The sequence below is a fragment of the Ochotona princeps genome, chromosome 21 (assembly GCF_030435755.1).
Source record: "Ochotona princeps isolate mOchPri1 chromosome 21, mOchPri1.hap1, whole genome shotgun sequence".
Taxonomy (NCBI): Eukaryota; Metazoa; Chordata; class Mammalia; order Lagomorpha; family Ochotonidae; genus Ochotona; species Ochotona princeps.
The window spans coordinates 12,870,977-12,897,095 of record NC_080852.1 but is presented as its reverse complement, the minus strand read 5'-3'; the positions used below and the strand labels follow the sequence as shown (position 1 = coordinate 12,897,095).

The 26,119-nt window shown below is 38.8% G+C and overlaps 1 long non-coding RNA gene across 1 annotated transcript in view; it reads right to left on the bottom strand.

The window, feature by feature from the left end:
- Nucleotides 1-4,370: 4,370 nt before the first annotated feature.
- The window catches only part of LOC131482827 (uncharacterized), a 214,592-nt gene continuing 192,843 nt past the window's right edge, over nt 4,371-26,119 (bottom strand). The window contains exons 2-3 of the long non-coding RNA XR_009247331.1: nt 7,209-7,330; nt 4,371-4,466 (exon numbers count right to left, since the gene is read on the bottom strand). This is a non-coding gene — a long non-coding RNA (uncharacterized LOC131482827). The remainder of the gene's footprint in view (nt 4,467-7,208; nt 7,331-26,119) is intronic.

Genomic DNA, 26,119 nt, shown 5'->3' with positions numbered 1-26,119 from the left:
CTGGGCCTATGGGAGGATGCACTGGCTAGGCTGCAATACCTACCAGTTCATGTTAGAGATGGGGCTGGAGGCAGAACTGATCAGGCAGTTGCTTCCATCATTATCTGCATTGGCTGGTGCAGGTGATGGACCAAACCATATCCTGTATTGGCTGGCACACACGAGTCAAGTGTGAGGTCATTCCCGGTGAGGTTTCTTGGGGACTTCCCAACTAGATTGTTGAACTCAAACCGTGGCCACTGGGAAAATACAATATATGTGGTCTGACCTCAGAGTGCATCTGTTGGGACTGGGCTTCCGCAGATACTGACACCTGTGTGGTGGGGGACATGACAACCAGTTCATCCAAGCCAGTAGAGGACATCAAGTACCTGTCAGAAGATAGAAGGCAGAACAGGTTGAACTACTCTCTTGGCCAAGCCTTGCAATATGTTCCTGGGCTTGCAAATACACTAAGTTGGACTTGGTCAGCCAATAGACTTTGGATGGGTTTTTTTCAACCTTGGTATAATGAAGCCTTAGAACTAGAACTATCAAAACCACTCAAGTAACAGTCTGGGAACACTTTTCCATACATCATGATCTCTAAGGTGTCATCAAAGGACTGTCCCCCATTCCCAGGTGCTGATGTAGTGTGACAGCAAGGAGTAGCCCCCTTCCCTTTCCTGCTGTGAACACAGGAGAAAAAAAAATTAAAACATCTGTCTCATCTACCTTTCTCCATGCCTTGACCCTTCTCACTCTAATCAGAGACCCATATGTGCATGCATCCCTCTCAACTATGTAAACAATGTTTACAAAGGAATAAAAAAGCCCAGAGGATAAAGAACAAAAAGCAATGGGGTGAAATCTGCAATTTGGACAGAAAAGGATACAATGGCTTAATTGTAATTATGTCAGCATGAACTTATATAGTTATTATTCATGATGGGAAAAGAGGAGATGATCACAAATGAATTCCCATTTAAAATGGGCAGAAGCATGAGAAGCAAGCAAAGGAGATGGAAATGATTTCCTTGTAAAGGTTGAATGAAAAAACCATGAAAGAGTAGCAACACTGCATAAGGAGTATTTGTAAGGAATGAGTGTTTAGCAGAATGAAAACTATGACAGAAATTATGAAGAGTAAAGAGAAAAGTATGTCAACTGTCTAACTGGTTTTACCAATATGGCAGTCATTGCAAAGTATACTACAAACAGATCTTAATGGATGATTAATGGATGTGGAAGCCAGATTATAGTTGACTGAGGAACTAAATATATTTTTCATCCTAGAGTGAAGAAGGCATAGAGTTGGTTCTTTTGGGGATTACAGTGGGGAATAATAGAAATTGTGGGAGCACAGATATTCTTATAAGAACTTGGGTTTGACAAAGCATTACCAGTTCATATTCATGTTGTCTTTGGCTCATTTGAAATGGTGTGAGTATAAAAATTTCAGCACTGTGACTACCCTCAATTATTTTGTACATTTTGAATACTACCCACTCTATTGGGCCAAAATCAACTAAGAAATTATGCAGATGGGTGTGATAGTTAAATACCAAATGTTTACTGCCTATATCAAGAGATAGTAATGAAGCACTCTGTTAATTAGGTCCTGTTTATGTTTCCATTATCATGGCTAATCACTTGTTTTAGTCAATGATAGGTCTTACTAATTAGCACTAGTGCTCTTGTCTCTCAGCCTTTGAAACACATCTCACAATGCTTTATCTATCTTCTGAGTGTTCTTACCAGTCAAGACTTTGTTTGCATGAAACAAAGAATAGATAAATGGAACACAATGTACAGACTATAGAATGTACTCTCTCCTCTTTGTCCTTTCAAGGGAGAAACGTGATCACAAACTTGTATATTTTTAGATTTAGAGTGGATGCAATTATAAAGGTTATTAGTATAGCAATTCTCACTTTAAGAATAGGGGGACTTCTTGGTGGAACATGATAATTTTACTCTACATATTTAATCTAATTAATTAATAATCTAATTAATATCTAATAAGATACAGTTGGATATTACCATATAGTGCATTTCTGTGACACTTTGACAATTTTGGTCCTTATAACTTCTCACTATGTAGTAGTACACTATTACAATAAAATATCGATAATACTGAATTTCTCAGAAAAAATAAAAATATTTTCTCATGATGGGCTAAAAGGCTTTTGAAAAAGTGATTGGTGACACCTAAGTTAACTGCAACAACATCCACACTTAAAGAATGGGAAAGAATGGAGGACTGACATGACAACTTAACTGACTAATCCTCCACCAGTAAGCTTCAGCATCGCGTGTGGTCACCGGCTTGCATACTCTGCTGCTCTACTTCCACTCCACCTCCCTGTTTATAGTCTAGAAGATCAACAGCAGACGGCCCAAAACCTTGGGTTCCCTGCACTTAAATGGGTGACCCAGAAGAAGCTCCTGGCTCTTGACTTTAGATCAGCTCAGCTCTGGCCATTGTGGATATTTGGGGACTGAACGAGTGTCTCTCCTCTCTGCAAATCTATCCAATAAAAATAAATAAAAAGAGAAAATAATGAGGGAGAATGATGCTCAGATGAGGAAAAGGAGCTTTTATAGAATTATTAATCATGAGAATGACAAAGCTTCAACTGGCATTTCAGCATCCTGATTTTCCCCATTGTCCTGTCTGTTGCAGATTCTAAACTGGAAACACAGTTAAAAGAGCAGCTACCTCTTGGGCAGTTGTGAGGATGAGATATTGCACACAGTGGAGCATATCACATACCCACAGTTAGTGGACCACTACAGCTGTTCCTTTCTCTTCTTGTCTTCCTTACCAGCTTACCTGTAGAAAGTTTGGCCCTGCTCAGAACACTGTGTCATTTTCAGAGCCATACAGGTCTCATATTTCCAATGTTTGTCGATTGCGTGCTTATATTCTGCCTTTTGGATACGACATAAAGGTTTTATATATCTAGGAAAATGTAGTGATATTCTTAAGTGAGCCTGTCAAATCTACTTCAGGCACTATGACATAACTTCCAAAGATAACATCATCTTCTTGACAAAGACTTTGCAGCTAGTATTAAAAACAAAAATATCTGTGGGCCAGGCGGCATGGCCTAGAGGTTAAAGTCCTCGCCTTGAATGCCCCGGGATCCCATATGGGCGCCGGTTCTAATCCCGGCAGCTCCACTTCCCATCCAGCTCCCTGCTTGTGGCCTGGGAAAGCAGTCGAGGACGGCCCAATGCTTTGGGACCCTGCACCCATGTGGGAGACCTGGAAGAGGTTCCTGGTTCCTGGCATCGGATTGGCGCGCACCGGCCCGTTGCGGCTCACTTGGGGAGTGAAACATAGGATGGAAGATCTTCCTCTCTGTCTCTCCTCCTCTCTGTATATCCGGCTTTCCAATAATAATAATAAAAAATCTTTAAAAACAAAAATATCTGCTCATTCTTTACGTGTTATACTAACTTTGACAAGCATTATCTCAGCTAACACAACACTTATAGTAGCAAGTCATTGTCATTAAGGGTTCTTTGCTCTCCCTTTCCAAGTACGGAATACATCTTAACAGTATGATGATGGACTCTCTGACAATGTCCATGCCTACACTGTCAGGAAACACTTCAATAACAGCATGATGGACTTGTGACTGTTTGTGAAGGACATCCATTGTAAAACTAGAGCAGAAATTAATGGGGTGGGAGGAAGGACCTTGGGGAAGGGTATGGGCAACCACAGAACTTATGGAACTATATCATAAAACAAAATAAAATATTTTTAAATGCAAAAAAAGATATAGAAAGGAGAACAATGTTTATTTTAGGTTTATAGAAGGATAAAGTTGTGAGAATGCAGAGACCCTGAATATCAAAGAGGAATAACTAGGAATACATGAAATTTATAGAAGACAGAGTCCTTATTTTAAAGTAGAGTTCTTGACTAGGCTTAGGACTGGAATAGGACACTGGCACCAAAATAATGAAATGAATAAATGTTCATTTGTAAATTCTGCTTTTGAGGAAGGTTTTTTTTTTTCTATAGCTCTGAGTCTAGTGTGTAAAAGCCCAATAGAATTATGTTGAAACAAAATAAAACATCTGTATGTAGACTAAAAGACAATGAGGAGAAAAAGTCATAGCTAAAACTCAACAGCTCTAATTTATACTATGCATATATATCTGAAGGTGAATTTGCAAAAATACAGATGACTCTTGCTTTTAATACCTCTGAATTCAGTGATTCTAATCCTGCAATTTGAACCTTTCCTAAGTATGAAGCTGGGTGATTCAATACAATATCATCTGTTGATTTAAGAAACCTGATTATATGATCACAGTAGTACTCTGTTGCTTTGAACCTTATTTGTTAAGTAAGAAAAGATCGCACTTACATGCAGAGACTGCTTGCTTTCAATCTCCATTAGTGCACCATACATCTTTCAATGGCCATTTCCTGAGATGTTTTTAAATCCATTGTGTAATAACATTAACTTTTTGACCAAAATAAACAGAAAAGCAGCACAGTGTTTCTGGAAAAAAAAAAGATATAATTTTAGCCAAGCACTATAAAATTCATTATCTTAAGATGTCACTAATTCACTCATTGAATGAAAACAAGGGTACTAAAAAAATCTACTAGCTAATCCAGCAAAGATTTAATTTAGAATTAATTTCTTCTATGTTGATAAAAGTTTCTTAGGAATGAAGTAGCCTTGTGTAACAGAGAACATAGATTTTCAATTTTGATTCCATTAATTGTCATATGGCAATGACTTCTTTGAAGGCTGGTTTCATGATCAGAATAACAGTGTTGTAAATCTGAGCGATAATGCATATAACTTGCCTAGCCTAGTTAGTTTTATTTATGATCACTACTATTGCGACCTATTTCTTTCTTATCCTTGATAGGTAAAATGGGAACATGATGGTATTATCTCATAATTTGGTTGTGATAATGACTAAATTTGATAATTAGTGGGCTACACACTTAGTGGTAATGATATACCAGGCAGAGTTCTAAGTAGTTTACATGTATTAATTCACCTAACTCTCACAAAACTTTGTGAGGTTCATCTAATTTTACAGATGGGGAAACTGAATGTTAGATAGAGCAAGAACATTATCCAAGGTCACACAGCTTTCAGGAGTAAAGCTGGGTTACTGCACCTGGCTCACAGTGGAATCTCAGTGAAGGAATGTGTTCAGTGTTGTGTGGCTAGAGAATCTTTCCTGAAGGGCTGACTTGGAATTGTCAATGATAGCTGGATGGAAATTCCACATTGGTTAGCCTATTTGTAATAACAGAAATCCATTCTTCCATGGATGAATGGTGTAGTGAAGCACTGGCTGACAGAAAGAAAATATCTGTGAGCTGTAAACAAGGGAGGACATATATTTAAATAGGGGGTTGGGCTAAATATATCCTACATGGTCACCAAATAAATGACACTCATTTAAAAAGAAACAATGTAACAGTCACACTTAGGAAATTCCTCTTTTAGTCCTACTATGATGACTATGATACGAATATGCAGTTCTTGATATCAGAGGGAGAAAAACCACTTCCCTGTAAGCTGTACTGTGATGGGTACATGTTAGACACAATAAAGGTAAATGTTAGTTAAGCTGATTAGGGAAAGATGCTTAGCATATTTTATGTAAAAGTTATAAGACATGGTTAACTGCCAAACAGGACTATTTCTTGAAATATTGGACAGCTGGAACCAAGAAGATATACTCTTTAAGAATCTGAACTCTTCAAAGTGACCTTAATTGAAAAAATTAATTAGTCTTGATCAAAGTACTTTAGGGCTGTTCAGTTCTTTTGTCTCTGCACATTGCTCAATTTGTCATTTGGGATGTAAAGTTTCTCTCTGTGCACATGTGTGGGGTAACATATGTGAATATTCCTGGTTTCAAAACATGCTCTGTTTTCTTTTCTATCATTCACTGGGAGAAAACAGAGTGTGTTGTGCACATTGTTGGCTGTTTCCCCAGCATCTGGTTCCTTCTACTCTTCACAAGAACCCCTGATTTCCATGTGGGGATCTTTGGTTCCAAAGATCCCAATTCCATATTCAGCTTCATATCTTGTCCCAACTCTACTTAAAAGCCTCCCAGGGCCTCCTTTCCTATTGAGAGTGAAACATGGAGGTTTCCATTGAGCCACAGGGCTCAATCTAGTTTAGTCCTGGGCTGCCCTGGTCTCACCTCCCACAGCCTCTCCATCCTTTCACTATATTGCTTTACATTGAATACCTTGCTCTCCCTCAGTTATGCCAAGCAGATTTCCAGCTGAGGTCTTCTTAAACCATCTGCTAGGGAACATCTTACTGAATAAAACTAAGGAAGATATTAATTGGGTAGAATAGTTTTTCTCCAGATTGCTCATTTTTGTACCCAGAAAAAACATACCAATAAAATCAGATTAATTTTAGGCATTCACTACTGAATGTTTCTGGAGGAGTTTGTACCAACATTCTGCCCTGGCAAGAATGTTCAAGGGTGTGTGTGAAGTCTTTCTTCTTGCATCCACAAAGAACAATGTGCAATTCAGCCGTGCAGTGAAGGCTTTGTTGAAAAGCAACTGAAAGAGTTATTTACTGGGTGGGGTTTCAGTCTTGCTGCATTGACACAGCAGCGCTTATTCTGCCGACATTCATGCAATGAAAACTTAAAAACACGCAGAAAGAGTGCCAATAATTGCCTGCATTACCAGTTTAGTTGTCTGGCTTGCCTCAGATAATTTTAATAAAGTATGTTAACTAACAAGGGTCTTGAAAAAACTCATGTTCTCTAATCTGGCCCTATTGACTGCTACAAGACTGTTGGGAACAAGTCCACAGATTTAATAAAGTGCTTAAAACAATACCCCAGGATACCAAACCCTTGATGATTATGCAAGGAGTTGTCTTCAGGTAAAACATATTTTTCCAGAAGGATACCTTTTGTTTAAATTCTAATTGCTGTACTTTAAAAGAACTGTGGTTACCAGGATCAAATTTAAATCGAGTTTTCAAGTCACAGATGACCCAAAATGAAATTCCCACCACTAAGAGTTGGGAGGGATGCAACTATCACTCTCTTGAGCTTGCCTTCTAATGACTCCGTTTAATTTCCTGTTTTAAAGAAAGAACCTGAATGGAATTTCTTCTGGAGAGATTGTTTGGTTTAAATCTGATCCTCTCAAATGCTTTCCTTAAATCTCTCCTTTGAGGATTTGGACTCCAGACTCACCTGAAGGTATCATTTCAATTCTTGGATGAGAGACACACTCTTCATCATTCCAAAGCAATCTGAGAAAGTTTTTCTCTGTTACAGACAGTACTGAGATGTGCACAAAGCTCACTTTGTTCTGTGGGAGATGAAAATTTTTATTTTGAACAGTGCATCCTTGGACTCTGCACCTGGACATTAGCTCAATCAGAATAATTAATACTCATAACAGGCATCGTTGCCATCTACACAGTTGGTGTTCAATGTTTCTGGAACTCAATTCATTATGACACAATGCCTGCACTTACTAGCGTAATTTGACTTTTTGCTATTATACTCAGCTCAGAAAATGAGTATTCAAACAAGAAATTTAAGGTCAAGACCTTCATATGTTTCTTTTGCCATGGACAGCTAGTGGAGCAAAAGACCTCAGCCCATCTGCCCAACTTCTCTCATCTCAATGATAACAATGAAGAGTCAGTGTTCGACCAAATTCTTTTGGGATTATGTACACATCTGCTTTAGCAATATGGGCATAGCTGATTCACTCTGAACGACAGCACATTAGATACATACAAATCTAGTTAATGAAAAATTATATAGGCTGGACACAATACTCAGGAAATCGAAATTTCTACACATTATGATGTTAAGCAATCAATCCTAAAAAAAACCTCAGCCAACAACTAAGGCTTAACCAAGGGTAATTTTAGACAAAAACAAGACAAAACAAACTGCTAATTGGACACACTGAAAACTATCACCAAATAAGATAGCACATTACAGGATGTTCAACTCCCAAATCAGAGACCACAATGATCAAACAGTGTCTACATACACAGTAAGAGCTTCAGAGTTCTGTAAAACTTGCCTAGAATATAGGAGTTAAAAACTCAAGTAATCTTTTTGTTTCATTAGATAAATGTCAAGTTTTAGGAATTCTGAATAATTGATTTAATAGGTTACTTAGTCATATTTACATGTAAAAATGTAAGTGTTCACGGAATCATGTCATTCACACAGATCTAAAAGAGAAATGCATCTGAAGAAATTTATCTGTATTTTGAGATACTTGTAGATTTATATGCAGTTGTCAGTGATATCACAAAGATTCACCCAATGGTAACATCTTGAAAAATTATACTATAATATCATGACAATGACAATCACAGTGATACAGTTCAAAGCACTGAACCCCTCAGCTGTCTTTTTAATATCCAAAACTACTTTTTTGGTTCTACTTTCTACCCTTAACCCCAAATAAGCAGTAATCCGATCTCCATTTCTATAACATTCTCATCTCAAAGATGTAAAATGAATGAAATGATAGAGTACATAACCTTTTGGAAAGGTGTCAGCTTGTCTTCCAGACTACATAGTTTTGGGTTTTTAACAGCAAGGCAGGAGAGCTTCCTCTCTAGTATTCAGTGTTACTGCTGTTTATCCTTTTAGCCCTTATGAGATAGGTGCATAGCTTTTGGAATCTAATGTGTAGAGGCAATAGGTAATGCTAAACAACCTGCAACACATAGCCACCACCATCACAACAAAAAATCTAGTTTAGAATGTTGGAAAGTCTGACTGCTGTCCTTTCCCAAATCTAGCCTCTGGCGAATACTGTAGTTTTCTCATATTTATATTGGATGTGGAATTTCTCCAGCTTTACTTTTTTCTTGTTGAAATTATTTTAGCTATTTTTTCCTTTCATGTATAAAGTTTTGAATCAGCCCTGAATCTACAATAAGCATTATGGAATTCTATTGAAATTAAATTACTCTACAGAAAAATAGATTTACTATATTAAGCTTTCTTTTCTAGGAATTTTTCTCTCCATTGATTAATATCTTCTCTGATTCTTTCATGAACACACTGTAGTTTCCAGCATCTAGATTTTGCTCATGTTTTACTACGTTATGCAATATTTATATTTGTAACTATAAAAATTATATTACTTCTTAAAAGGTCAGCTTATGGTTTTACATTGCCAGTTTGATTTTGTCAAGTTCTCACATCTTATATCTCATATCCAGGAGTTTTTGTAGAGATTTCCTGACATTTTCTATCAGACGATAACATAATTATAATAGGAGACAGTTTTGCCTTTTAATTTTTCATGTGTACATCTCACCCAGATTTTTGAAAATAAATTTGAGAAGCACAGAGAGCAAGAGAGAGAGAGAGAATACAGACACAGAGGCAGCTCTCACTCAGTGCTTCACTATTCAAATGCTCACAACAGTCTCCTGCTAGGTTTCTGATCATGGCAGAAACCCTCTCATCATTAAGTTACGAAGCCGTCTGTTATTTATTCATTTATTTGGCAGATAACTTTCGCAGGCAGAGAACGTTTCTTTCTGTGTTTGCATTTCTGACTGTAATAGTCAGCATGTCTTGAATCTTTAATTAAAATAACAGTTTTTCCTATGGTTTTGACTGCAATATGGAAGATGACATTCATTGATTTTGAATTTGCTTTTAGTTTTTACCATTTAAAAAATATTTATTTATTTTTATTAGAAAGGCAGATTTACAGAAAGAAGGAGAGATAAAGATCAGTCTGCTTGTTTACTCCCCAAGTGGCTGCAACACTGGAGCTGAGCTGATCAGAAGCTAGGAGCCAGGAGCTTCTTCCGTGTCTCTTATGCAGGTACAGGGTCTCAAGGTTTTGGGTCATCCCTGACTGCTTTCCCAGACCACAAGCAGGGGGCTGAGTGGGAGGTGGAGTAGCTGGGATACGAATCAGTGCCCATATGGGATCTCGGCACATAGCAAGGTAAGGATTTAGCAACTTCGCTATTGCACCAGGCCTACTTTTTACCATATTACACAGTTTTGGATTCTATATGTTAATATTATACCAGGAATTACATTATATTCTTGGTATTGGCATTTTTATATTTTGAAAGTGACTTTGGTATCAGACTAACGTTGAACTGATTAAGTGAATGAGCAAGTGCTTTCATTTTCTGAAAGGAATTTGGTAGAATTAGTGCCATTTTATTTAAAAATTTGGTGAAATCTGATAGTCAAACTGCCTTGGACTAAAGATTATGCTTACGGATGATAAAAACACTAATACATTTAATGTATTCTATGGTTTTAGGACTTTTCATGCTATTTCATCTATTTCGAGGGTGAAGGAAAGAGAGAGAAGAAGAGATTGGAATAATCCATTTGCTGGTTCACTACCCAAATTCCCACAACAGCCAGGATCCAAGGCCAAAGTCGAATCAGAAACTCTGTCTTGGTCTTCCACATAGGTGTCATGTACCCATTTACTTGAGCCATTGCCTGCTGCCTTCCAGAGTATGTACTGGTAGGAAACTGGATCAATAACAATCTTGAACCATTGGCACTCTATTATGGCATCTCAAATAGCAGTTCAATTTCTGCCCGCACAACACTCACCCCAAATTTTTCTAAGGAGGTTAAATTATATGTGCAAAGACTTGGCATGCATTTCTTCATCATTTTTCAGTGTATAATGTTATCCATATCCAATTCCTGATAATGAATTTTCTTTCTCAGTCTTGTTAGAAAATTATTGATTTTTGGGGGCCCGGTGCCATGGCCTAGCAGCCAAAGTCCTCACCTTGAACGCCCCGGGATCCCATATGGGCGCTGGTTCTAGTCCCAGCAGCTCCACTTCCCATCCACTCCCTGCTTGTGACCTGGGAAAGCAGTCGAGGACGGCCCAAAGCTTTGGGACCCTGCACCCGCATGGGAGACCTGGAGGAAATTCCTGGCTCCTGGCTTTGGATCAGCACAGCATCAGCCGTTGTGCTCACTTTGGGAGTGAATCATCAGACGGAAGATCTTCCTCTCTATCTCTCCAGCTCTCTGTATATCTGACTTTGTAATAAAAATAAATAAATCTTTAAAAAAAAGAAAATTATTGATTTTTGCCCTTTATCATTCCTTTTCTTTTTCTTGTGTTGTCTTTTTTTAAGTTTATTAAGGTGATAATTCATTGATTTGAGAGTTTTCTTTTTGTATAATATAAGTATTTTATGCTATAAGATCCCCTTTAACAGTAACAGTTGCTTTAATTAAAACCCAAAACGTAACAAAATGTTTTATCATCATTCTCCTTCAATTAAAATTATTTATAGCTTTCCTTGAATCTCCCTTTTGGATCTATGAATCTCTATGTAATCATATTGTTGCTATCTGTTGACTACCTTTTCCAAACAATTTGAAAATGTTATCATTTTGTGTGTGTGTGTGTGTGTGTGTGTGTGTGCTTGCCTAAAAAACTGTATTAAATTTAATGAAAATTATAGATATCTTTGTTTTATCAGGCAATCAAACTTGTTAAGTTCAGATCACAAATTCCAACCTGCCACCTGTGGGCGCTGTTTCCAATGCCATTACAGTTTTCCAAGACTTCGTAGCACTATGCAGATTTGCTATGCAAGTGTGTCAATCCGTGGTTCCTTTGGGACCTTGGCCAAAGCCTAACTTCAGTTACTCTTTCTGCCATGCCTGTCTGCAACTATACCCATGTCTGAGCTTACGTGGTTGGAAGCTACAAGAAGAATAAAATGCCATGGAGAGTCTGTCCCACATTCTCTTGGGATCACATCTCCACCTGTCAGTGAAGAAGACACTTTCCTTTCAAAAACTTGGCTCTTGCTAGCTCAGATCGCTTGAGGGAGCTTGGGTGGGGAGAATTCAGAACAGGAAAGAAAGGGAGACGGGATTTCTATCTTGTTTATGAGTCTTAGCATATCCTTTTCCTCTCTATCAAGTCAGAAGCAGAAGGCCTCTCCTGTAATACGCTCTGTTTGGATTTTAGGCTTTGTTATATTTAGACCAGAGAACATTAATAGGGAAAAAAGGTGATAAACTCCCTTCCATATTTTTAGTACTTCAAAGTCTACTCCTCTTTCCCAATTTATCTACTATAACTTGTTTTTCATAATCCTTAAGTATCCTTTCCTTATATAAATGCTTTGTGCATTCCGTCTAGGTTTTAGAGTTATGTTCAGTGGGACATCTGACATTTAGGGTACATTATGATACTTCCTTCATCTTACCGGGCCTTAAAATCTCAAAATATTTACTTCTTTATTTTGAAGGATTTATTTATTTATTTGAGTTAAAGGGAGAAGGAGAGAGGAGAAAGGAGAGAGGATAGAGGAAAGAGAGAAGAGAGAAGAGAGAAGAGAGGAGAGAGAGAGAGAGAGAGAGAGAGAGAATTTCTCCCCTCTGGTTCACACTGCAAGTGGCCACAATGACTTAATCTGGTTAGCTTAAAGCCAGGAGCCTAGAACTCCACCCAAGTCTCCCATGTGATTTTCAGGGGCCAAGCATTGTAGCAATTATCAAGGATCTAGATTATGAGTAGAGCAACTGGGACTCAAGCCAATGCCCATATGGGATGCTAGTATTGCACATGATAGCTTAACCTGATGTGCCACAATACCAGCTCTCTCAAAATGAATATTGAAGGAATTTAGGGAGGGAGGGAAAGAGAAATCTTAGAGCCTATAGAACTGTATCATGGAATAATAAAACAATCAATTTTTTAAAAAGCTGACATAAAAACCCCCTCCCAAAAATTTACTTAAAATCTATTACACACAACCTTAGGCCATACTCTTGAGAATGGCTTCTCAAAAGTAGGGTGGTTCAAAAAAGATCAAATACTTAGAAATATGTTTAACTAAGCAAGGGAAAGATCCCTACAGTGAAAATAATCAAATATTGATGAAAGAAATAATTGAGGACACACTTACACAATGGAAATATATTTCTTGCTCATGGATTAGAACAATAAATCTCATTAAAATATCTATATTACCTAAAGCCACCTACAGATTCAGTGTAATTCATAACCAGAATACCAATGACATTCTTCATGGAAGTGGACAAAACAATCCTAAAATTTATCAGGATTTTTAAGGGAGCCTAGATAGCCAGAATTACACTAGGCAAGACGAACCAAGCAGGAAGCATCACAACACTTGACTTCAAAGTACACTTCAAGAAGTTGCAACTACAAAGGTTGCTCCTGGGATGAAAACTAACATACAGATCAATGGAACAGAATAGATCCCAGAAACGGATCCATGTTCATGTAGATACTGACTTTTGACCAAAGTGCTCAGACCATACAGTGGAGGAAATATAACCTTTTCAACAAATGATGCTGGCAACATATGTATAATTAGATCCACATCTCTCACTGTGCTAAGGAATCAACTCAAAGTTGCTGGAAGAAATTGTGGGAGAAATCCTCCAGGACAATGGCATAGGGGGTGGCTTCTTAGACAAAACATCCAAAGCAGAGGCCACCAACTCAAAACTAAACAAAAGAGGACATACCAAACTCAGAAGCTTTCACATAGCAAGGGAAAAACAATCAATACTGTGAAGAGATATCCAACAGAGTGGGTAAAAATATTTACAAGATACCTACCCACCAAAAGATTACTATCCTGAATATATCAGCAACTGAAATTCATTGACGACAACAACAAAAACAAAACAACCAAGGCAGCTGCAAGTTAGGCAAAGGACTTTAACAGATAGTTCTCAGAAAGAAAGAAAGAAAGAAAGATGACTATCAAATTACAAAAAAATTCTTAATTTTACTAGCTATGAGAAATCAAAATCACAACCTCACACTTGCCAGAATGGCTAAACCTCAAAATACAGAGAGTAATATATGCTAGTAAGGATGTAGAGAAAAAGGAAAATGTATACAACATTGCAGGGAATGTAACTGAGTGTAACCACTGAGGAAAATGGTCTGGAGGCATCTTGGAAAACTAGAAACAGTCTTGCCATATATATGGTCCAGCAATCCCACTACTGGCTATACACTCAACAGACATGAACATACTGCATCAAAGAGATACCTGCCCACCATGTTTATCACAGCATTATTCACAATAGCCAAAGTTTGGAAACGACCAAGGTGTCCATCATCAGATGAATGGATAAAGAAAACATACTATATATACACATAATGGACTATTGTTCAGTTGTAAAAACTGAATTTTGAATTCTCTGCAGCAAAAGTAATGTAAATGGAGGACACAGTATTCACTGAAAAAAACTGGACTTGGGAAGATAAATATTGGATGAACTCCCTTATTAAGTGGGAACTAAATTAAAAAGAATGAAAGAAAGAAATGACTGTGTGTTTCAGTATTGCTGCAAATATAGTTTTGGTAAATACTTTTTCTGTATCTTAATCAAACCAATTATTAAGACTGTTATACTACTATAATTTTAATCACCTGTGATTTCTTTAAAGTCTATTGTATATGGGTGAAATGATCACTTTTCTATTCTATCACTATTTTATAGCTGTTATTTAGGTTCCCAATAAACTAGGATTTTTTTTTCTTTTTGCTTGATAAACTTATGATTTGGTGAAGTATTACGAATTTCTACTTTAATATAAACTTAGAATATGTTATTTCAAACACTAAAAAATAAGACAGGCAGAAGAAAGGAGAATGAGAGGCAGAAAGGGGCAGGGAAGATATTTAGAATTGTATCTACAAACCATAGTGAATATGATAAAAACTAACTAAAACTCTCATAAAATTAAAAATCAGAAAAAAAAGACTGACAGTATAGTTTTGGAACAGGAAAATTACTAACAGTTGCTCTTTCTGTCTTGGGCTGAAAAACATGTCAGTATCAAGGGATAAAGATAATTATATTGGCTTAACCAGATATCGTCTTAAAAACTCTCATTTTATAGGAAGTCATGCACAATGATTAAATATTTTAACCAAAAAATACAAAACAAAACAAAACAAAACAAAATGAACAAATGGTGTCTCAACCTTGCAGTTCTTCTAAGAATGATTAAGTGCTTATCGGTCTTTTAGTGATGACTCTAGTACCACTAAGTAAGATCCTCTGATTTTAGATCCTCTAATCTTCTTAAATATATATACATATGCATGTACATATCAAAATGCGATATTATACATGCACACACACGTGCACACACACACACCTGGTTATTATTTTAGCTTTTGCTTGAAATGTATTCCAGACAGTGATTAAAAGCAGACTCTGGTTTTTATCCAAAGTTGAGAAAAGAAAAAGTAATCTAGAGTTTGCTTTGTTATCTTTTGCAACACTGCTTTGGAAGACACTGTCCATTTCGTTCAACACTGTTTAAACAAAACATTCCTTTTTGAATTTCATGTAAAGAAAAGGTTCATCACATGCCATGAACTCTCACGCTTCTTAAACGACTTAGCTCTTCTTTTTACTCTGGCTCTTTCACAAATCTCAGAATCTCTTATATTCCTTGTTTGGTTGCATTGGCTTTTCCTAAATAGGTCTCCTGGAACAGCTGTTTTCCCTCGTTTAGCACAGATGTCTTCATTTTACACTTGTGGATGGAGACTAAGCCATAAATGGGTACAGTGTAGTGCAAGGATTATTAATCTCCTCTTGCCTTTCTACTTGCTATTTCTTTTACACTTGCTATCATGTTCTTTTTAAAAGGCACAACATCCGAAGGAATAATTACAGTAAGCCTGAACGGTGAGTATAGAGAATTTTACAACATAATACTTATCTATTTTGATATATTTGAGATTCTTCACAATAAAAAATAAAAGTTTAAGACCTAAACAATTATATAGTGTACTGCTGGCATAAGAATAAAGAGGAAATCACTCAAATAGAGTAGCTAGTCCCAAAACAGAGATAATGTATGAAATTTTGATACTTATGTTGAAGATTCAATCACAAATTTCTAGGGAAGTGGAAGAATGTTAATATCTGGTAAGTAGTTAGCTATTTGTGAAAAAGTTCTACTTTTCACTGGATTTAAAATCTCAAAGCTAATTGTAGACATAGGTGAGTTGAGTGGGAAAATTAAATCACAAATATGTAAAAAATAAAGCATATATGAACTACTTCAGAAAGAATGTTTTAAGATAAAAACAAAAGGCAAAAATTGATGAACATTAACAATTCTGTCACATAAACCCTTCATACCTTGTAGGTAGGAAATAAAAAAGCCAAGTATTAATATAGTGACAAATCAGGAATACCACTTGCAATAATTAACATTTGGCAGAGAGTATTTTACATTCATAATAAACTTACATAAATGAACAACAGGACTCATGCTGATACCCAAAAGTCTTGATCAATTATAAAATCAGAAATGGCTAATGCACATGTAAAACATATCCTTTGTTCAGAATTTATTATCAAAAAACCTTAAGCATATGACACATAGTTTTAGGGAGAATATGTTAAGTTTTTTTTTTTTTAAGAATGAGAGTAAAAACTTAATCAAGCTATTCTGTCAACAGGTTTAAAATACAGAGCCTATCATTCACTATATTCACTTGAGAAATTCATCTCCAGGATGCAATATTCTACATTACATATAGAATTTCTATACATAAATTATGTATAGAAATGTTTACATAGAATTATATGATGAAAACTTTACAACAGTCATTATAAAATTCTCCAATAAGCATCTGTACACATATTCCTGCTCCACTCATGTAAAAAAAAAATCTAGAAACAACATAATTGCCTGAAGTTACAATAAATAGTTTAATACATAAGTATATATCCATACAAGTAATATTTTGTAGTTAGCTTGAAATAATACTTAAAAAGCATTCTTTTTTCCAGGGCTGGGAATAGAAGAGGAATGGGGAAACTGTGCTTTAATGGGCAAAGCATTTCTGTTTGTCATGATGAAAAAGTTGTAGAAATGGTAATGGTTATAAAACATTGTGAATTTATTTTATGTCGCTGATTATGACATGTAAACTTTCATGGTATATATATTCTACTAGAGGGACAATGTTTTATGATATAGGAAAAAAAGATTTAGAAAGCTCTTTCGGTAAAAATGAGGACGTGTGAAAAGCTAGGGCTGGAGGGCCTGCCTGGCATAGTTAGGCCACAATGCCTGCCAGTGAGTGTTGGGGCAGGCGATGGGCCACACAAGGCTGGACCATGACACCAACTGGCATGTGGGAGAACTAAGTCTGGGAACAGACTCTTTAGGGGATTTGTGGGCTGAATCCTGAGGGACTGCAGTGCCCCCTGGTTTGTGTGAGAGCTGGGAGTGGTGATGGATCATGCCAGGCATAAGCTGGCCCTTGCTGCAGTACCTATGGGGATACCCAAGAACTAGATTTGGGGTAGGCCAGATTGCAGCACCTATGCACACACCACAAAGGCTGTGACTCTGGTGGAATATGCCTGGTAGGGGCCTAGCATCTGCCAACACCTGTGAGATCTGGGTCTGAGAGCAGGTCTAGTGGAGAAACTTGGGGAACTCCCCCACTGGGCCATAACTCCTGCCTCTGAGCACAAGCACTGAGCCTGGGGGTGGGCCAGGCACTCTCAGAATGTGTGTGGGCTCGCTTGGGGAGCAGGCTTGGCAAGGCTGGGCCAAGCCATTTCACCCACTGGCATGTGCGGGAACCAGGATGGAGTGTGGGTCACAAGTGGCTAGGTACTGCACCTGCTAGCTCACATGAGAAATAGGGATAGAGGCAGGCTGGGCAGGGCAAGGTTGCAGTATCAAATAGCAAGTGCTGAGACTGGGGGTAGGCCATGCCAAGCTGGGTCAGAGCAAACATGAGCACGCACAAGATTTGGAGCTGGAAGCAGGCCTGGTAGGGGAACTACAGAGACTCCCCTGCTAGGCTGTGGTTCCCAGTAATGACTATGGAAGTCAGGGCTGATAGCAAATTGGACGTAACATGGCTGCAGCATCCTTTGGCATGCATGTGAGCTGTGTCCAGTGACATGCCAGACTGGGTTAAGTCCCAGCACCCAATGATGCAAGAGTCAGACTGGATGCAGGATAGAAGCCATGGCACATGCCAGTCCACATGAGAGCTTGGCTAGGTAGGGCTGGGATATAACTCTCTTCTGTGATAGTCATAATGGGGGTAGGACATCTGGGAAAGACTGTAGTACCCGTTGGTGAATCCTGGGACTGGAGGAGGGCCAGGTCAGGCAGGCTGGTTCAAGCACCCACTGGTGCATGTGAGACCCATGACTGGGAGCTAGTCTGACAGCGGAATTCACCCTTTTAGAATGCAGCTGTTGCTGGTGAGCATGAACCAAGGCTGGGGCAGCCTAGCTCCTGGGAATAAGACAGTTTGGCCAATACTTCTGCTTCCACTGTAAATATCATGCCCACCTCTGTCAGAGTTTGGAGAGAATTTTGTAGTTGAACAAGAGTTTCTGAGGGTAGGTTGGCCATGCTCACTTTCAAAACATCACCCAAGTTCAGGAGTCAATCATTTAGGAAAGGTTCTGATATCAAAATGGTATTTTATGTGGATGTTTTTCATTTCCACCTCCAGGTCCAGTCTCCATACATTTTTTTTTTTTTTTTTTTTTTTTACCAAGCTCTTTAGAATCAATGGGATCTCTTATCTTCTGTCTTTCCCCTGAATACAACCAATCAGGAGCATTATCAAGAAATGTGAGAATGAGATCATGGCACATAGTTGCTTTGGTTTTCTCTACCAATACCACCTAGTTGGTGGTATCTTTCCACCGAAGGCCATACAGCCACATTAAGCAGGCCTCATACACAGACAAATCCTGATACAGGCATTTTAAATCTGAACCTTTTCTCAGTCTATCAAGATGCAGTTACATGTTTTCTTGGGAAGCTGGGAAATGGCAGTGAGCACAGCTACCAATCAATCCCAGTGACAAGAGGACACAAACTGTGCCCTGGAGTGGGCTGTGTTGATAATCTGCCATTCACCTAACTGAATTAAATTTATTTTTGATTCAGGATATTTTCAAATTATGATGGTTTTTTGGGACAAAATTTCATTGACACTTGGGCAAGATTGGTGTAGCTAGAGCAGCCATCCCCAGTTGCAGTAACTTCCTGATTCTATGCTTTTCATCCCTGAAGCTTGGGACAATACAGTCCCTTTGTAGCTAAGCACAATGTTCTGCCTCACCCTAAGCTGTTTTCTCTTAACCCAACCCATACTTTTATAAACAATTCCACACTTTTACTAAATTTTCCTCTACCATCCCGTGGGAGGGAGACATGTAAATCCTGCCAAGACCCTGAGCCACTCCTCTATTGATGTGCAGTCATTTTTTTTCCTATTATGCCTTCACTAAAGAGCTAAATGCAATGTCTGCTGGCCAAGTGGCAGTGATGGCTTCAAGATGATGTCCCTTTATATGATGTTGTGGGATGAAGAAAGCTTCACAACAAAAGAAAAACATGTGACGCCAGATGTATACATTGAAGTCAGTGAACATGCATCAAAGGCATGAGGCTAAGCATTCACCCTAACTTTCAGTGATTTTTTTCTGGTCTAAGCAATTGCAGCTTCAAAACTATTGGTCATAGATGATTTCTGTCCAAAGCTCAAATCAGCAACCCAGTCAGCTTAGCATCCAACTTGAGAGGACAGTAAGGCGTTCTGGTTTCCGTAGCCAACACACTAGTTGTGAGGCAACAGTTACTCCATAAATCCACCACATTAACCTACCTCCTTACTCACTATGCAGCAAACAGGACTCCCACTTTACAGATGAGGAAGCAAAGACCTAGAACAGTAAGGCAACTTGCCTGGCATACCCAACGAGAAAAAAAAGATTAGCATTCATCGACGCAGGCTTGGTGGGCTCCAGCTAAGCCTGAGAATGCTATGTTCCAGGTTAACTGTGACTATTTGAAATCACATGCAGGCATGTTAAAAAATTTTTAAACCTTTAAGAGGTGTAAAAATGTAAAATGTATTTTGGCTGTCTTTTTCCTAATTCTCCCTGCACCTTGCAGGTAGTGAATCTGTTTAGTTGTCATTTCTATGAGGAGATTTGAGTTCCTCAATAGTAACAGCCACAATAAGAGCAATACTTTCAGAACAGTACTAATTACGCTTCAGAGAACAGCTCTTATTAGTTGATCACTTACTACATGCCCAGTATTTTATTGGTACTAGTTTCATCTAACAGTCACTCCCATTCCATGTGCAGATATCACTGTCACTTCTTAGATAAGGAAAAAAGATAAGAAGAGAACTTAAACAAGCTAAGGTCATATAAATATTACAGGTCCTGTTGAAATTTGAGTTAACCTATGCCCGTTTAGCTGCACTGATGACTACAGTCTTGTCACTTAGTACTTACATATGGTTAGCTAGTCCTAAATGCACACTGGATTTTGAAAGACTTATTTTTTTAAAAGAATTATGTAACTGTGTCACATAATACAATGTAATTACTGAAGTTAAATAATAAATAATTTAAAAAAAAAAGAATTAAAAAAAATTAGCCATGAAGAAGTGAGTACATAGTTCTGCCATACCGAGTTCAACAAAATGCTATTGTAGTTATTTTCAACTATTTTTTTTTCCCTTTCTTTCTTTCTTTCTAACAGCATGGCTCCTGGGCAGGTGCCGTGGCAAGTGGATTAAACCACTGCTTGATAGGCTCACGTCCTGTATTAGAGTGTCTGGGATCAGGTTTGAGTCCTTGCTTCTGATGCACTTCCTACTAACATGCCTGTGAGTCAGTGGGTGACAGTCCAACTACTTTGAGTTCCTGTCCTACGAAGTGCGAGACCTACATGGAATCCCTGGCCTCCGATGCAGTCCTGTCCTAGCTCCAGCTGTTATAAGCATTTTGGGAGCAAATGAACAGAAAATCTCTATCTTTCTATCACTCTGCCTTTCAAATACATGTATCCATATATCCGTATCTATTTATAAGACTACAAATTTCAGATTTACGTATATAGCTTGGACTATAGTTTCTCTGGACCATAATGGAGTAAAACAACAGCAACAGAAATACAATGCATATTAGAGAAACTGACATTTTGAGATTTGGTTTATGTTTACTCTTGACGAACAGTGACTTTCTACTTGTTGAATTCTTTATTTAGTGGAGGGTTAAGCTAGTGATTATAAAGCAAATTGAAAGTATGTCACTGTAAAAATTAAAATAAGAAGAGAAGGTAGGAATAGGAGAGGAAGGGAGGATAGCATGAGAAGTATCATTATGCTCTTAAAGTTGTACATAGGAAATATGAAATTTGTTCCCTTTATAAGTAAGAAAGATTCTGAAATACCTTTGAAATACCTCATGTACTTTGTTGGAATTAATTCTAAAATTACACTGCACTCAGCGGTTCTAAAGAAAAGGACCTTTTGATAACATTTATGGATACTGAGTTGGGAAAAGGAGCAAACCTGTGTTGATATGGCTTCCAGAAAGCCACAGTTTGCAGGTTTATCTTCACCAAGAGACAGATCTGCCTCATGGGGGTCGAGCATGTGCTTCTCTAAATATCCTGATAGTTGAATCCAGTCTGAAAGCAAAACATTTCCAAGCCTCTGGCTGAAGCAGTTTGGAGAGAGGTTTCTAAGCCATCAGGCCAGCAGATGATGTTTACTTCTTGTGACATAATAGTCAAGTCAAATTTTATTTTGCAGCAATTACTTTCATGTCCTAAGAAAAGAAAAATCCCTTCAGATAACCAAACACCCCTGCCTAACCCCAAATCCCATTAAATAAATCTGTGGCTTTGCCTCTTTTATAGAAAACACTGCTTCATTTTTCCAGGCAAGACAGGTCCTTTAACCTTCTAAGGCATTTCTTGCATTGGTGGAAGGGGTGTGTGTGTGTGTGTGTGTGTGTGTGCGCTTGTGTGCCTTTCCTTTAACAGATTTATTATGTACAGGTTCAAAGATATGTCACCAAGTTCAGTAGGGCAATTTGAAGGGCCCAATACCTTATTACATAACACCCAGATGGGAACAACAACTCATGGAAACAAAAGCGGAGCATGCCTTACTCCAAGTTCCTCGTGCACCCATGATTCCACTGGCCTATTTCCGACACTGTGGTGAGGCAGAGGAGGAAACAAAGACTAGGCAGAGTTCCAGCCCAATACTGGAGAGATGAGATACAATTTGGAAGCAGAAGGTGTACACGTAAAATCTCCTCTACTTTTGTAACTGTGTGACCCTTGGAAAGTTTCCAATTTTCCAGGGATTTGCTTTGATTTTATTTATAAGATGCAGCTAGTACAGACTTTTTTTTTAAAAAAAAACTGATTTCATCAATATGACGTAGAAGAAAGAAAATTGTATTAGTGGTGTACATGGGTTCAGACTAGGAAGAAGAAAGGTCTTGTTGCAAAGGGTTCACACAAGGAAAAGTTTTGTTGTAACAGAGCCATACTATGTTTTTGTTGTAGTGTTTATGAAAATCCTGAACAAACTATATAGCAAAATTAAATAAATAAAAAAGTGGAATTTACCTATGATGAGCTGAAAGGTTTATTTACTTGAAAGGCAAAGACACATACATACACATAAAGATTGATTTACCATCTGTTGGTTCCTTCCCCAAATATCCACAACAGCTGGGAGTGGGCCAGGCCAAAGTTAGAAGGGGAAACACATCTAGATCTCTCCGATGGGATGCATGGATGCCAGTGCTTGTGCTATCACTTACTGCCTGCCAAGGTAAGCATTCACAGGAAGCTAGAATCAGAAGTGCAAGTAGGACTTAATATGAGACACTCTGATATGGAATACAGGTATTCCAACTGGAGCATTTGATTGCCCTGTTTATAAATGTAAAAATATCTATATGGTTAGAGAATTGAGGCTTATAACAATGTTCCTGTGGAAGGGCTGCTGGGGCATTTGAATTTTATGGTAAATAGTGGAGTAACAACTGAAACCTGTTTTTTCAATATTCCTAGTACATTATTTTTAGGTTTGCAGCTATGGAATAGATGCCTAAGAACTAAAACCAACCAAATTTAATTCTAACCCTTAAAATTGGTGAAACGGTACTAGGACAAAATCCAGGTCTCTAAAGGAAAGCTGACACAGTGGCAGTCGGAAGGAGACGGGAGGTGGGAATTGGTGAACTGATGCAGGCAATGCATCCATTCGGGCATTTACCAATAAGTGAATTTGCAAATCCTTTTATCCTCCCTTGCTTGCCTGTTTTGTGTTCCCCTGTAGTCCCCCTTCCCTGCCCTACCAAACTCTAAACTTTCTCACCAAGCTTCACACAGATCTAGTTGTTTCTTGGTTATTCATTTCAGGCACTCTGCCAGCTGGCTTGATCTGCCTACTGCTTCAGAAAACAAATCTCTCCCCCATTTCTCATGTGTTACAGGCCTAACAAATAAACTACTGTCTCAGTTTTACACTGATGCTTGCAAACGACCCGGCTCTTTCCACACAGAATGCTTTTTGCAGGCTGGGATTGTAAAAAAGATGAAATATGTTTACTGGCAGCAGTATGGTCCTTTGAGTGGGCAAAGAATATTTTTAGCTGCTAGGTTTTCATTAATTACACTGGCTGCTGTTCGCCATGGCTCTTGGTTTCTTCTGTCTTTCTGAGGGGAACTGGGGTTGGCTCATGTGTCCAAAGCATGTGGCTTTGAAATATAATTAAATCAGCCTTAAAGGTTCCACTTCTGATTCTCAGGGATTTCCTGGTCACATTTGCATTTTTAGGATGCTCTGTGTTTTAGATGCTTTTATGGTAGGATACAAGGGAGAAAAAGGTTTTCCTCTTTCTCCCTACAGCTTGACACTCTTCTACTTTTGCCTGGGAATTTGGCTCTGACTTGCTTTGTGGCCTTCCTCTGTTCTTTCTCTTTAAGAAAGTGATTATCCATACACAAAATACAGTGCTGAGGCTTGGGCATGCCTGTGAAAGTGAGTTGGAGATTTAGATTTGTTCTAGTGATCTCCAGGAGCAAACTGAGGAACTTAAAGATGCTGGTTTGTGAAATATATTACTTAGAAGTATAATCAAATGCCTTGAAGGGTAGTGATGCGTTTATCCACAGAGGGGTTAGGACTTTGAAAATTCCTCCAAACTCAAGGGCTTGGGACTCTAGAATCAAAATTTTCCTGCATCCTGGGAGGTTCACACCTATAGATTCTCATGTCTTCAAGTTTCCAGATGAGTTTTGCAACCGGTAAGCCCAGGAAGGTGACTGGAGTTGAGTGAGAGAGGAGAGTGGGGCCAGGGTCCTAATCTCAGCTCCTCTGACCCTGTGTATCCTTAACATGTTGACACTTTGACAAAGAGCTAGTACTCGCTCTCCTCCTCCTGATCCTCTCCCCTCAGGTCCCTAAAGCCCATAGATAAACTGTCCCTGAGTTGTCTAGTTTAAGGAGGACACCTCCTTTCTGGCAAGACTTTACTTGACAGGACTATTTCACAGACTATTCTCTGTATGATGGAGAAGATGGCATAACTGTCCCTCCCCCCCAACAAATGCTTTCCAGGGTAGTTATAGAAATAAGATGAGGATCTTGGAACAAAACAGATACACTCTTGTTGTGGAGGCTGTTGATTACAGGGGCTCTTATAACTCCAGAAGACAAGACCTGGGCCTGGATACTGAGCTAACCAGACTGAATTCAGTTCCAGAGACAACAGACCAACTCTTAGATGAATTCTATCAAACAAATGTCTTAGGTTGGCATTCTGACAAGCCAGATTGTCCAAATGCTCCTTCTGGACTAGCTGTTTTGGCAGTGTTCAGACATGGCCTCTGACAGCATTTGTGTAATGACAAGATTAACTTGGGAGGAACAACATGCAACAGGGACCGGTGGTTTCTAGCAGCCACAGGGTAATCTGGGAGGGTAAGGATCAGGAGACACATGTTGGGGCTGGATCCCAGGATGAAGAAAGGATATCGCACTATGGGACCTCACAGCTGCCTGATGACCAAGCAGAACAAGGCTGCATTCCCCCAAGAAGAGGGAGCACCTGCAGAACTGCCACAGGAACAGAAAGCCAATGCTCCCTCAGGGAGCATGAGAGAGGGTGGGTGGAGAGAAAGGACAATGTCCTGAAGGCCTGAATGAAGGACAAAGATGCACACAACTCTTCACATTTAGACCTTGCTGTACAGGACTGGGCAAAGCACTTCGTACACAGATCACACACACACACACACACACACACACACACATAACTTTGATTTTCTGTCAAACTCAGTTTTAGTTCTTTTTGCCTAAAATGCCTTTCAACCCAGGTGGTGTGCTGCATTTGCTCATGTTTGATATACTGAGGTTGTAAGGCAGGCTCTGGCACACAGGAGGTGTTGAAGAATCCATGGTGGAAGGTGTCTTCTACCTGTGACATTGCCTTCTCAGTGTTCATATTGTACAATACTGAGCTCCTGTACATCATCGGGATATTTCTGTGGAAGTCTGAGACAAGCATTAAGAGTGTCAGACTTAATGCCTGTCTCCTACAGAGAAAACTTTGTAAAATATCATCCATCCATCCATGTTATTGTAGTCATTGCTGTCACATGATGTGACTCTTGAAAGCAAGAAATCTAGAAATGTGGAGTTAGCTTAGCCCACTGATGAAAAAATTTTAGTCGTCTGACCCAGGAGCAGTAATGTTGAGTCTTAATTATAGAATAAATGAAGTCTTTCTCTCCCTTGGCTACATCTATCATATCCTGTTCTTTTTTTTTTTAATAATTTTCTCCAACTGATTATTTTTCTTTCTTTTTTTTTTTTTAAGATTTATTATTATTGGAAAGCCGGATATACAGAGGAGGAGAGACAGAGAGGAAGATCTTCCATCCTATGTTTCACTCCCCAAGTGAGCCGCAACGGGCCGGTGCTATGCCAATCCGATGCCGGGCACCAGGAACCTCTTCCAGGTCTCCCACGCAGGTGCAGGGTCCCAAAGCTTTGGGCAGTCCTCAACTGCTTTCCCAGGCCACAAGCAGGGAATTGGATGGGAAGTGGATCTGCTGGGATTAGAACCAGCGCCCATATGGGATCCTGGGGCATTTAAGGCGAGGACTTTAGCCGCTAGGCCACGGCGCCGGGCCCTATCATATCCTGTTCTAACACAGCCTAGAAGAGCACCAGCTCCTTCCTCCCTAGTCACTTCCATCCCCCAA